We start from the raw sequence: 13,009 nt of genomic DNA, 5'->3' as shown, positions 1-13,009 counted from the left end.
CTGATCCAGCCCGTGGGCCAGCACCACACCACTAATCCGGGCCATGGGGCCACATGAGTTTGACACCCCTAATTTAGATGATGATAGAAAAAGATGCTTAGGAACCATTAGCAAGAAATGAAATATTTAACAGCTATGGAGTGTGTTGAAAGTTACTTCAGTCTCCCCATTCTGAAACAAGTGCATCGTGCTATTTTTTCCTTCTAGTGCTGCATACAACCATCCAAATTTCCCGTTTGGAGCTGTGTGAATTGTTGCAGTGTTTGGGTAAATGGGCTTGTGACAATGTCTCATTCTGCTTGTCTGTAGTGGGTGTTCACCCACTACAGATTTTTTTTTCCCCCTGATTTCAAACATTTGGTATTCAGATTAAGCAATAGCAGCTCTGACTATCTTTAAGAGTGATTAGAATAAAGTTCAGTATTAACTTTGGTTGAAACTAATGAGTTTTTTTCAGAACTGTCATATTGAATTTCACATAGTTTTGATATGAAACCATAAATTGTCCTATGGGCCTGCAGTAGGAATGAGATTTATATGAAAGGTTTATAATCACTTCGAAGGAATCTGGTCCAAGCTCCAAACCTGTGTGCTTAAATCTATGCCAGGCAAAATTTATGTCCTTGTTCATGACCTGTTAATACATCTCTCCCTCTGAATTGTTTTACATGGGTAAAACTCCCGCCAGACTTTCTACCAAGAATAAATGACAAAAGTGTCACAAGTAGCTTAGCATTTTGTGGCATGGAAGAAAAGAACTAGGTTTCCCCTAATCCTATAAATGCACATAAACATCACAAAACAGCTTGTTCTACAGTTGTGAGTATTTTAATGAATAAGAGAGTGCTCTTTTTTCCATGACTTCATGCTCATGCTGGACCTCTCCTAGGATGTGTTGAAACTTACCAGCTGCTAGGAATAATTATTCAAAGTTTTGCTTAGCATAAATTGATTTACTCCAAAGTGAAAAATTAATTTTCTGATGGGGAAGTATCCACTGTGTAGAATGTTCATGATTTTATGTAATTTTGAGCCTTGTTTGCAGGTCTTATTTCAAAAACCACTCCTGCTTTTACAGTTGCAGAAGCAATTTTCAGTTCAAATATTATTCTGTAGCCTTCCTGACATTTTTCAAAAGTAGGGTCAGTCTAGTAAACAAGTTGAACTGTACTCTTGCAAATAATTTAACTTCCAAGTACTTTGTTTCAGTAAATTATGTAAAATGTGCTTAACGTCTGTGTAGTAATTCCTGAAGAATTGTTTCCTACCTTAACTTTGTTCTGTAGCTTTTTATGGAGTAGCACAGGTTAAAGTGTCAACTGTATACAGTTAGAACTCTTTTCACACGTTAATGTTCAAGTCCAGCTAGACTGTTTCATCTTTTTTTAAACAGCAATAACTTACAATCTTTACCTGTGACAGAGAACAGTTGGATTGTCACAACATGTCTGTACATACAATATAGACAAGGTCTTGCATTTTATGGCATCAGCAAACATGACCACATAAAAACAAAGCGTGATTTGTGGACTAGTCTTTATCATATATAAACATGGGCATATTTTTTTATAATACTGAATCTGATGTTAAAACAAGACATTGCTGAAAAACATTCATGCAATTTATTTTTAAAAGCTTCCTCCCACCCCAATTTCAGATTAAATGCTGTTAATTTCACATTGACTTTTCCATTGCTGTAGTAGGCAGTTAGCCTAGAGCACAGAATTTCAAGATAAGAAAAAACAAAGAGTGTAATTAGTTTATTAATTCTCTTGGCCCACGTGTTTTATCTGGATGGGGTTTGTGCACGTGTAATGACATATCTCAGAAATAATGTATTAAAAAATATATCGTGCAAATCTTTACAATGTGCTTTAATTAAAAAAACCAAACAAACCCAAAAAACGTTTTTATTTAGGCAACTATAGAAACAAAACTTCAACACAAGGGAGGGGCAACATGTAGGGGGTGCACATGGGTGTATGTGCACCCCCTGCAAAAAGGCACTACCAACACTATCAGCAGCGCCTGCAGGCAGCTGCCTTTTGCCATCCCACCGCCAGTGGCATCTGCAGGCAGTCCGTGATCCCTGCTGGTGGTGGCTGTGGGTGGTCGCTGACCCTTGGTTGGCACTCTACGTTACAACTATGCTGCTCACTTTCATGTGGAAAGATAGGTTACACTTTGTACATATATGTGTATGTGTGTACATATAAAAAATTATATTTTATATTTTAAATATTATAAATGTTTAATTTTAGATATAAATACACTTTTAAAAATTGTAATAGTAATTGGCAATTTATGCCCCAGTTCTGCAACCTGTGCATAGGCCAACTTTAGTGGTGGTCTGCATGGGTGCAGGGGGCTCAGTATGTGGAGACAATTCTGGAATCAGGACTTCAGTGTTAACGAGACCCTTGTCAGGTTAGCTGGGAGTCAGATTTTTACAAGGCTGAAGACAAATACAGAAGTTTTTCCTTTAACAAAAATTGATTTGAAACATGAGTTTCTATTTAATAAATAGTACCTTTAGAAATTTGAATGTTTCTGTAGACAGAGTATACTGTATAGGGTAGGGGCACTTTGAATTTGTCACTGTCCTCTCTCAGGTTCTTATACCAGTCTTTCTCTCTCTCTCTCTCGTATCTCATTTGCCCCCTATTCTGCCATATGCTGGACACTCTTGTGTACAACTCTTTCCTCCTACCACCCCTGCCAGAGGCTCTGTCTCCTTCATTCCTCTTAAATTGTCCCCTATGCTGCTTTATGCCAAGGGTTCTGCCTACCCTGCATTCTATCTGGGTGTCCGTGCTTTTTATAGACTAATAAGGGGCAGTTTTAATGGCTACCATCAATTAGTTTCTTGATCTTTAAATACTTTTTGAAGTGATTGAAGCTGCTGATTCTACAGCCAACTCTCCAGATGTCCTGTTTGCCAATTTTCATCCAAATCAGTAGGTTCCTGTTTTTGCCTAGGATGTTTCTCATAATTTTAAAGCTGGTTCAGCTATGGCCTTTAAAACTTAACCAGGTTACTTAGAGAGAAGCATCATCAAATTAAGTGGGGCTAGAATTACCAATAAATAAATATGCTCTTGCAGTCCAGGCATTATTTATTTATTCTGGTCGCTGTACTTAAGAACCTAAAAGTGTAATTAACTATAAACAAATGCAAATTGACCAGTCTATATTCACTGTCCAAACTAAGAAAGTGTGAAATACACAGACAAAAGCAAGGTATATTTAAAATAATATTTTGTTCTACTATTTTAAGCCATTGATGTCAGCATACGGTCAGTTTATTCACATGCATTTTTCTGGCTTAAACAGGCCAGTGTCAGACTAAAAGGACATTTCCTGTGGTTTATGATATGTTTCCTATGCATGAGATTTAAAACCAAACTTTCGTATCTCATGAGGATATAATTTAAGGCGACTGCACATCACACATTTACAGACTTAGGGATGCGAATATGCTTATCCTCGCTGAAGTGTACAAGGTGGTTTGTGTGTGCAGTTCCCATTAGCAAGATAAGTCTAAATGGGAATGAGCCTCTAGTGAATTGTCCCTCTGGATCCATGTTCTCAATCTTGCCATGGAAATTTTAGCTGTGCTAAAGGAGGTAAATCTGTGCTTTAAGAAAACAATGTGCCTTGGCCTGCAATGTGTTTTACATTTTGAGTTAATTTACTGATGGTCTCTGGTTTTTGGTTTTGTTTTTAAAGTACAAAATGGACTTTTTCTTGCAAGTGTTTTCTAACATTGACACTAGTTGCTGGTACAGTTCTGTAATCCACAAACATCCAGACACTAAATATAAAAGGCTTTTTAGTGGAGGTACTCTTATATTTACACCAATAATACACAACTAAGGAACAAACAGTATCATAGGAAAAAAGTATCCATGTGCAAATTAAAAACAACAGTCACTTAGAGCATTTGCTCATAATTCTGCAGTCCTAATGTATAAAACTAACATCTGCTAGGACAGGGACTGTCAGCCTTTATTGACAATAGGCCACCACCTGCCACAAGGTCCTGATCATTTTCACATGAGTCATCTTACGTGTAGTTGTGAGAATGTGTTTGTGAGAAAACGCATGATTCAGTGGAAAGGATCCTATGCTATGCTAGTGGTCTGGCAGGAGATCTAGATGTAGCCCAGGCGGTGCAATGCCAGCTGGAGATTTTTCTTCATAAGTCTTTAAGCAACTCCTTAGACATGGTAAAAGTTCTGGTACATTTCCATAAACAGTTCTTCCTTTCTGCCAGCATGCTTTAACATGGGGATAGACAAAATTATGGTCCTTGGGCTGGATCCAGCCTGTCAGCTGATTGGAGCTGGCCCATGGCTGTCCCTGTGGCACTGCACATGGGGCCAAGTCTGGCCTGGGGCGGCTAGTGTTGTGCTCCTGCCTACCCTGGTCCCAGCTCATGCACACAACTTCCAGGGGGGGCTGCTCCCTGTGCAGCTGCAGTCCCACAGGTGCTGCACAGGTTGTCTCACGTCTCAGTAGTGGCACCTCCCCCTGCCACTGCCCCTTCTGTGGCCCTCCAGCCCAGGGGGTGGAGCTGCAGCTGGGTGGTTTCTGCTCCTGTGTGTCAAGCTCTCACTCTAGCTCCCACTCCCAGCTGCCTTCCACCTGCTTCTTCCAACCAGTATGAGCAGCCAGCTGCAGGTGGAAGGTGGCCAGGAGTTGGAGCTGCAGCCCAGTGTGCTGAGGTAAGAGCCACCCAGCTGAAGCTCTTGTCCCGCTCCCTGCCCCTCCCAGAATGGTGGGGCAGGAGCAGGACAAGAAGCCACCAGCAGCAACCCATCCAGTAAACTGGATGTGCTGCCCAAGGCAGGGCTGGCAGGCACCAGCAGAAGTGCAATGCAGGCTGCTCCAGATGGAAGCTGATGGGGCTCAGCCCCACGCAGAATGCTGCAGGCTGAACCGCATGGGCAAGTTCTGCTGCATGTGTCCCTCCTCCTTCAGCTGGCTCCCAGGACCTAGCACCCAAGCAACCTCCCACTCCCCCTCTACGCACATGCGCAAATGCTCCCCTCCTCTCGCACACACACCCCACCTCTCCCTCACTGCTGCCACAGGGCAGGGGCATGCACAGAGTGGATCGCCTGTCCAGCTCCCAAACACTACTCCCTGCCCACAGCCCCATCCCACATAGAGTTGTGGTGGGTTGTTGCATGGAGGGGACCCAGCCCATGACAGCTCATCAAAACTCTCTATGTGGTCCCCAGGCCCAAATAATTGCCCACCCCTACATTAACTCTACTCCCTAATTTCTCTGGCCTTGCCCTGATCTTGGATCATTAAAGATCTAAAAATGAGTTCTTTCTCGTTTCTGCTTCCTGCTTAAGGTCAGTCTTCCAGCAGGTGTGGAGGAAGTTCTTTTCAAGGGTATCCCCAGCAGAGGTAACTAATAAGACTAGTCAGATAAAATTTATAGGGTTAGCAGAAATGAAAAGTTAAATGAAAAAACTCCCTAATATTTTTCCTCCCCACAAAGATTTTTATAAAAATGTCAGGTGGGACAGACTTGCTGTTGGGTACCAGGGCCTGTATGGTAGCTGGTCTGCTCTGCTGTGGGAAGGTGTCCAGTTGTAGCAGAAGAAGCAAAGCAGCCATCCCTGGAAATGGGCAGTCAAAGATTAAAGAATGTTCTCAAATCTTTCCTTGAGACTGTGCCGAAGGACAAATGGACTGTCTGTTTGGAAATCAACCAGAGACGGCATGTGGAAAAGGATCATCATTTATGGCTTACATCTGCAGGCCTCCTGAGCCAGCAGCATACCGTTTCTTCCTTTTCTCATTCTTCTCTGAATCCTAGAGCAACTTGCAAGCAATCTTGTTTTGGAATTGGACTCCCAAATAGGAAAGCCGAAGCACTGTGCTTTTTTTTTTTTTTTTGGGGGTGGGGAGGGGAGAAGGCCAGTGTGCACATGTGTGTTTCTTTTAATACAGGGGTATGAAACATATGTGGCCTCACTGGCTGGATAAGTGGCATGGGACTGGTCTACTGGCTAGTTCAGGCCTATGGACTCACTCCAGGATCCACGTCGCATGCAAAGTCGGCCAGTCCGTGCAGCATGCAGTGTCCCCCGACCTGATCTGGGACTGTGCCACACACAGTGCAGGTCCCGGACTGGCTAGAGAGGGTGGGAGGGTCACTTCCTGTGCTGCACACGTCAGAGGCTGCTTGGGGAGCAGGGAACACCTCATGGCATGTGGATCTCGGACCAGCTAGAATGATTACTGTGTGTGAGTCAGGTCTCAGGACACATACACATAGCCCTTCCGCCCACCCCACTCCCAAACCTGGGCAGTCAAGGATGCATTCACTGCTTCCCCTCCCCCCCCCACCCCCAATTCAGGACATGCATTGCATGTATGATGAAGGGGCTCTGTGGGCCACATCCAGCCCATCAACTGTATCTTTGATACCCCTGTTTTCAGATATAGAAATGCTTTCCTTTACGGTGTGTGTGCATTACAATATGTATGGATTATTTACCATTCCACAGAACAATTTCTGGTCTGACATGGAGACCATCAGTAGCAGGTATTTGTCTGTCTCTCAAGACAATAGAATTATGCCAAGTGAGAAGTTGGATGCAAAAACCTGGGCAGGGTATATGGAGACACTGAGCTGTCCACACGCCAAAGTCCGCTCTCGGCCTTGCTGGCTTAATCCAAAGAAAAGGGAAGTGCCAGTACATCTGGAACCAGTTCAGCTATGGAAGTTGCCAGATCAAAGTTCATCTATGTATCCATCTGTCAGGGCTTACTCCTAAAGTGGCTGCCAACCAGGGTTAAAGAGCAGAGTCTACCCTGCCACAGAGTGGACTTCAGTTCCACAACTTTTTGGCAGTGTTTCTTCACCACTGGTACATCTGAAATAACTACATTGAACCATCTCACAAAGTTGCTTCCAGGCCACTATATTCAAAACTGCTTGCAGCAAGGGAGATGGTTGTTAGCCAAGGTGCAGAGGCTATGCTGCAGGGCGAGACGGTCCTAAACCACCCCCTTACAGCAGCAATGAAATCTGTTGTGTTTCAAAGCCATGCCAGAGCATCTTCAAAAGAAAAAAGAAACATCTCGCCACCACTCCTGAGATATCCTGAAAACTTCAACAAGAGGCAAGCTCACTGCTGTTAAAGGCCATGCTCCATTTCAGGAAATAACTTAAGACAAGTTAAAATATATTCCTTTCAGCTTGTTTGTACAGTGTGTTGGTGAATGTCACCTACATTTCATGGTTTAAATGTAAATCTCTAGGTGAGAAGCTGCCTTATTAGAATTACTTTTATCTTTTACCGAACTAAACAGCTTTTGCCTTACAGGGCTAATGACCCACTCCTACATAAATGTACTTGTGTTTAAATGGAAATGGAGCTTATCTGATCATTAGGAAGCCAAACGTATAATGTAAATGAACAAGGGAACCCACAGTTTACATGCTGTGGGACTCAGATTGCTCCCCCTAAGGCTTCTATCCTGCAGGTAAACAAAGATGACTGGAGAGCACTACAGAGTCAAGCTAAATTGAAAGATAAGCTTTAACCTTATTTGAAATTTAATAAGAGAGTTGATGTGTACTTGGTAGCCGTGTTGGTCTGAGACAAAAATGCATACAAAAAAACTAGAACTCTTGGTTCCAAAATGATACCTTTTATTAGACCAACTGAAAAATGGCAAGAAAACTGGCCTTTTCTGCAAGCTTTCAGGATCAAAGTCCCTTCGTCCGGCTCTGGGGAAAGTGTAAATGGTACAAGGTGGTAAAAAGTCCCCATAGGTGAGGAAAAAACTTAATTTTTGCACAGCGGCAGCTAAAGATGAAACATGGAAGATGACAAATTTTAGCCAATTTTGGATTTTAAACTTCATTGCAGAACAAGTTTTTTTACCTCCCTGCCTGCCATCTGACACCTCCAGGGCAGGAATTCTACCTGAACAACATGTCAAAGAGCTACTCAACACGGCTCACAAAGACACTCTCATGGATCCAGAGGGACAGCCTTCCATCTTCAGTTCCCTCTGTACAAAAATGAAGTTTATTTCCCACCTTAAGGAGACTTTTTACCATCTTGTACCATCTACACTTTTTCCAGAGCCTGACAAAGGAACTTTGTTCCCAAAAGCTTGCAGAAAAGGACAATTTTCTTGCCATTTTTGGTCTAACAAAAGGTATCATTCTGGAACCAAGAGTTCTAGTTTTCTGTATGTCATAAGAGAGTTGGAGAATTTAGTGCTATTTTATTTAAACAAATGTTCATTTGCAGTTTGTTTTTAGAGGTGGCTGTGATTGCGCTTTCTCCCACCCGACCTGTAGCCATTTGAAAATACAGTTTTTCTGTAGATGATCCGATGAAACAGACTGGGTAATAAAATCAGGTTATGTGTTTGTGCAGGGTGATTAGGACTGCTGGCATTTTTGGTTGTAATCTTGTACATTATGGATTTATATTATTGTGTGCATGCAGCATAGAGAGCATTCTATAGTGATTAGCTCAGGACTGAGAGCTTAGAGATATGGCTTAGGCTAGGGACAGACATTCAGAAAGCTGGAGCCTGAATTGATTCAATCTTTGCAGGTTAGTCTAACCTGCCTAAGCTGAACCAGTTTGTAACAGAACAGACATTCTCTCTGGACTGAGGCAATGCAGGCACAGGCCAGGAGCCAGGGGGCACTAGGACAGGCCCTTGGCTGCAAGGAAGCTGTGCTGGGGGGGGGATGGGGGGGGTTTGCCAGTCCAGGCTGAACTGGCCAGAAAGGGGCTTAATTCCCCCCCCCTCTATCCCACCAGCAGGGACCCAAGCCAGGTGTGCTAGGCACTCCCCCCTTGCTGCTGCAGAAATGGGGCACCATGACTCCTGAGGCAGAGGGGACAGGGAGAGGAGTTAGTCTCCCCTCTACCTACACTGGCAGCTAGGTCTGCCCGCCGTTGCCACCACGCTCCCTGCCCCAGAATAGGCCCCCTATGATGGAGGGAGGAGGAATAACCCATGTCTCTGCCCCCACCACTCCAAGGGGACCTGCCAGCCGGAGTCTGGCTGTGCCCCTGCCCTGCCGCTGCAGCAGGAGGGGGCAGGGCCCTTGTTGGGGGCAGCAGCCCCTGTCATAATGTGGGGGAGCGTGAGCCCCTTCCTGGTGCGGGCGCTGCACTGTGGGGCCAGCAGAGCTGTTGTGGGCTGCACACGGCAGCGCTAGGGTCTGGAGTGGGTCAGAGCCCTGCAAGCCCCCCCGTAGCACTGCCACACCCTGCAGCAGCTCTGCCAGCCCCACAGAGTGGCCCCTTCTGAGAAGGGGCTTGCACTCTAGGAAGCCATAACAAGCTGCTTCCTATCACAGTCACTTGCCTCTCGCTATTCCAGCTGCCAGGCAGGGGCAGGGCCTGACCCCTGCCGCTTGGTCTGTGCTCAGGGCAAGCCCCGGCCTGGCAAGAGGGGACTTATTCAGGCACTGTCCTCAAGCACAGGCTGAGCTGCAGCCAGGCCGGGCAGACCCTGCTATGGTGCCAGCAGCTGAATAAGCACCCTCCTGCAGGGAGGGGCCTTCCCTGAGCACAGAAAGGCCCCTGGCACTATAGTGGGGTCTGCCCGGCCCACTCACTGCCACTCTATGGTCAGGGCCACCCCCCTCCCAGCAGGAGGGGGCATATTTAGCCACTGGCTCTGAGCACAAGCCAAGTGGTAGCTGCAACTGGGCTGGGCAGACCCTACTGGGGTGCCAGCAATCTCTCTGCTCAGGGCAAGGCTTGTCCCAACAGGAGGGGGTTTATTCAGCCGCTGGCACCACAGCAAGGTTTGCCCGGTCTGGCCATAGTTGCCACTCGGCCTGTGCTCGGGGCCAATGACTGAATAAAAGTCCCTTTTTGCCAGGAGGTGGCTTGTCCCAAGCACAGACTGAGCAGCTGGGCCCCACCCCCATCCAGCAGCTGGAGTGGTGAGTGACCATGATGGACAGCAGCCTGTCGTGGCTTCCTGGAGCATAAGCCCCTTCCCGGCAGGGGCTGCTCTGTGGGGCTGGCAGAGCTGCTGCAGAGTGCGGCAGCGCTGCGGGGAGCTTGGAGGGCTCTGGCCTGCTCCGGACCCTGGTGCTGCTGTGCGCAGCCCACCACAGCTCTGCCAGCCCTGCAGCACAGCATCCATGCTGGGAAGGGGCTTGTGTTCCCCAACATTGACAGGGGCTGCTTCCCCCAACAAGGGCCCTGCCCCCTCCCACTGCAGCGGTGGGGCAGGGGCTTGGCCAGGCAGGGCTCCTGGGGCGTGGACAGGGAGTGCGGCAGTGAGGGTGGGCAGACCCGGCTGCTAGTGGGGGTAAACTCTTCTCCCTATCACCGTCTGCCTCAGAGGCCATGGTGCTGCAGCAGTGAGGGGGGAGTGCCTGGCAGACCTGGCTCAGGTCCCTGGTGGTGGGGTGGAGAGGGGGGAATTAAACTGCTCCCGGGCCAGACCCTGCCCCTTGCCTGTCCCTGCTCTGGCTGCAGAGCAGAGGGGAGGGGCCAGCCTGGCTGGGCTAGAGCAGAGAGCCCACCCCAGAGAGCATGCCAGGATGCTGGGGGTCTCTGGTTAATCTTAAACCAGCAAAGGGTCTGGGACAGACATTGCATAAACCAGTTTGAGCCAAATCAGTTAAGTCTGATACTACATTCGACCTGGTTTATGTCAGACTGGTTTCAGCCAGTTTGAAACTTTTATGTGCACTGAAGGTAGGGACAGGCATTCAAAAAGCCTGAGCCTGAATTGATTCAATCTTTGCAGGTTAGTCTAACCTGGCTAGGCTAAATTAGTTTTGTAACTGGACAGACATCCCAGAAATGCAGGCACATGCCTGTAGGGGCTCAGGCTAGAAACCGGGGGGTCGCTAGAGCAGCCCTCCCTTCCTTTGGGGTCACTCGCTTCATGGAGCTGAGGGGGGTCATAACCAGGCTTTGGCAGGAGCCCTGATTAGCCCAGCGGGGAATTGATAATAGTGTTTATCACCCAATAAAGAAAACAACAGAGGGACATTGCCAGTTACTTGTTGATTTTGCCTGTTGATTCAGCACAGACCATAGCCAGCATGTGGTCTGCTAGCTAATGCACAGATAACTCTCTGCAAGTCGGTGGGCGGGGAATTCCTGCTTAGCAGGGAGTGGTGAGGGGAGTAGGGAAGCAGCCCAGAGGCTCTGAAGCTCTCTCTGGCCAGGGAGCAGAGGGGAGGGACCAGGCTTGCTGTGGAGCAGAGACCCCCACCCCATCCTGCCCCACCCAGCCCAGAGACCATGTTGGGATGCTGGGGGTGTCTGGTTTATGTTAAACCAGTAAGGGGTCTGGGACAGACATTGTATAAACTGGTTTGAGTCAACCAGATAAGTTTGATACTGCATTCAAATAAGTTTATCTCAAGCCAGTTTCAGCCATTCTCAGACTAGCTTATATACACTGAACATCTGTTCTGTTACAGGTTTAAACCAGTTTCTGATCACTTAAACCAGTTTATGTATAACGTTTGTCCCTAGCCTCAATGTCTCTGCCATCTGTTTGCTGCACAGCTTTGGCAAATTGCTTAACCTCTTTGCATCATTTCCTCCACTTGTAAAGTAGAGCTAACAGCACTTTCCACTCTCATTGTATTTTACTAATGTAAAATCAGGACTTGCCAACTTTGTTCAACTGATGGATGATGCACAGACTTTCAGAGTACTATATGGGTAGTACTTTTGCTGCTCTGTAACAGATAAAGGTTTGGTTTTGGTGTGTGTTTGTTCTAAACTTCAAGGAGCTCGTGCCCTCTCAAGCCAGAAAGCTCTGTAGTCTGTTCACAATAGAATGATTCCCCATTTCTAACAACATGAGCTGCTTACAATTGTTTTAAAAAAGAAAAGAAAAAGGCACTTTAAACTCAGAGTGCTCCTGCACCAAACCCAGCACATGCCCAAAAGCAGCATCGTGCTAGATGGACCCAGCTTGCCCAAAGTCTGTATAGATCGGGCACTTCAGTGGGGCTTTTATTTAAAACTGATTCAATCAGCTTTAGGTAAAAGCACCAAAAAGCCCTGCTGAAGCACCTATCTATACGAACGCTGTGGAGCCAGGTTGAACTAATGCATTGCTTCTTTTTGTTTGTTGCTTTGTTTTTTAACATCTGTAAGAGGCCAAGGTGATTAGCTGTGTTAGTCTGAAGTCAGGCACAGAAGGTAGGTTAGGGTGGCATCCAGACAAACATGGACATGCAGTATGTGGCACTGCAGACCTGTCTGTGGTGCTACACATTGCACAAGCTGGCATTCCCCATGCTGCTATCTTGCAGGTGTTGCCCGCGCAGCTCGCTCTCTCTATGCTGCATGGAGAACCCAGTGTCAAAAAAAATGACACCAAAAAAAAACTCCACCAGGGTGGTGCATGTGGCAGCTGGGCTTGCTGCCCAAAACTGGAGCCTGGCTGGCCGGAGTTGCTCCAGCTGCCAGCCAGGCTCCCAGCTGTAGGAGCAATGTGGCTGCAGCTCCCCAAGGCCCTCAGGACCTCAGGTAAGGCTGCTAGAGCCAGCACAGTTGCTGGGCTGCTGTGGCCAACCTCCCCTACCACACCCAGGGTAACCTGCTGCACACCAGAGGGTGCATGGTACAGGTATTTCCTAGGGACAAGTAGCAGCACAAGGTGTGTCACTGCTACTTGTCCCTGGGGAAACAAGCGCCCGTGCTTGCGTGGATGAGGCCTTAGAGTCTAACTGTTTCAGAAAGCCAGATTGCCAGAAATTGCGGGGGTTGGGAGGGAGATGCAAATTCATCTTTTTCCTCAAGTTGTTTTAAAAAGCAGTTTAATGTACTGTGCCAAATCCTATTCTCACTGAAGTTGGCAGTAAAATTTTCATTAACCTTGCACTGCGTGGAATTTTAGTGAGTAGATTACGTACAACAACAAATACTGGTGCAAACCTGGTAGGTGTGCTTTCCCATAGTAGAAGCATCTCTGGGGGTATTCTGTTTTCCCCATTGTTGTGTTTTGGATTTAAAAG

The 13,009-nt window shown here is 46.8% G+C and overlaps 1 protein-coding gene across 3 annotated transcripts in view; it reads left to right on the top strand.

Annotated features, from left to right (window-relative positions):
* BCAR3 (BCAR3 adaptor protein, NSP family member) overlaps window positions 1-13,009 on the top strand; it is a 147,490-nt gene that overhangs the window by 76,250 nt on the left and 58,231 nt on the right. The gene's annotated exons all lie outside the window — the stretch shown is intronic.

The sequence above is a fragment of the Crocodylus siamensis genome, chromosome 5 (genome assembly GCF_052110815.1).
Source record: "Crocodylus siamensis isolate JL-2025a chromosome 5, ASM5211081v1, whole genome shotgun sequence".
In the NCBI taxonomy this organism is placed as follows: Eukaryota; Metazoa; Chordata; order Crocodylia; family Crocodylidae; genus Crocodylus; species Crocodylus siamensis.
The sequence above is the reverse complement of the archived record's forward strand: the minus strand, read 5'-3'. Positions and strand labels throughout refer to the sequence as shown.